Here is a 1,446-nt window from a genome sequence, read left to right on the forward strand (position 1 = left end):
TCTAGACTAGTCTAGACTCATGGTCGACGAGTTGACGTGAGTTAAACAGTAGGTAGTAGGTGCAATAAAATTACCATACAGAAGCACTATCCTGTATAATCTCTTTTCCTTATGCTCCGATCTGCTCTGGGCCTCTAGTGCTTCTGCTTGGTAGCTTAGGGGAGAAGCAGACCAGCAGCAGCAACAACCAAGGGAGGAGGGGAAGAGCAGACCAGCAGCAGCAACAACCATGGCAGGAGGGGAGGAGGAGACCAGCAGCAGCAACCAGGAGAGGAGGGGCGTAGCAGATCTGCAGCGGCAACCAGGGGAGAAGGGGAGGAGCAGCAAGCCAGCAACCATGGGCAGCGGTGGCTGCCAAGGAGAGGGATGGGTCGGGGAGAACTGCTTCGATCTAGGTTTACAGGGGGTGGGCAGGCAAATACAGTAAAAGCATATGACAGGTGGGGCCCAAAAAAAATTGAGTCGTTCGACCCAGGAAACGTGACTAGTCGCTCGACTCATGCGATGAGTCGAGTCGCCAGGCTGAGTCGACCCTGCCAGTGCGACTCGTCGACTAGTCGAGCGACTCGAAAACAGAGGCCACCATTGCTACAAATATATCATGTTTGACTAGGGAATAGGAACTGGGCGTCGACCAGTTGGCTAGTGGCGTGGAGCCGGCTGCGCAGCCTAGCCCACCACCCGCGTTTGAGCCTTGGCTCCACTGGGTATGTGCCAACATTTCTTCTTAACAAAATACCAGAGGGGCTAGTCCCTATTGGTACTTTTTTTTTACTAGGGATGACTCTGGACAGAGGAATGAAAGAAATAACGCAATAGGAAAGCAGCTGTTAATGCCAATGAGTATTTGTGGTCGGTATCAATTTGCACATGTTGAATTCCAGTCATGTATAGGAGAAACAGGAAATGCTAGTGAGTATTGCAGAATTGCTGCGAACGCCATTGTGTAGGATTCACAGCACTCAAGTCCTGACGAAGACTGCAGACTCCTCATTTGGATCATCTTAGGAAAGGTCTATCCTATACATCAGACAAGAAATCATATACGCCCAATGCAAACATGGCATGAATATCCTAATGCTACACAGAATAGTAGTGTATTTAGTAAGGTTGGGCTAGTACTATCCTGTTCTAAATTAGCATAATTGACTGAGCGGTTTCACCAAGGTATCAAATCCTAACTTGTTGACTTCTCATTCATGTCTTTTGTCTCCATATTTTTTGGCTTCACTATAAATGGTTAAAAACAGTCTTTCATGGCTACCAAATGTATATATGAGCCATGACACAAACTTGCTTCAGAAGAACCGTATCCTGCAGAAGGATAAGATTAAAGCTAATCTTGCCTTTAGCGCATCTTCATATGATAAGCATTGCAATCTACCTTTGCCAGTGTAACCTCACAACAGCTCAATAGTTCAAACACCACAGATTCACACCTTTTTT

The 1,446-nt window shown here is 46.8% G+C and overlaps 1 protein-coding gene across 1 annotated transcript in view; it reads right to left on the reverse strand.

Moving 5' to 3' along the window:
* LOC119323272 overlaps window positions 1-1,446 on the reverse strand; it is a 5,292-nt gene that overhangs the window by 1,765 nt on the left and 2,081 nt on the right. The window lies entirely within an intron of this gene.

This window comes from Triticum dicoccoides, chromosome 6B, assembly GCF_002162155.2.
Source record: "Triticum dicoccoides isolate Atlit2015 ecotype Zavitan chromosome 6B, WEW_v2.0, whole genome shotgun sequence".
NCBI lineage: Eukaryota > Viridiplantae > Streptophyta > Magnoliopsida > Poales > Poaceae > Triticum > Triticum dicoccoides.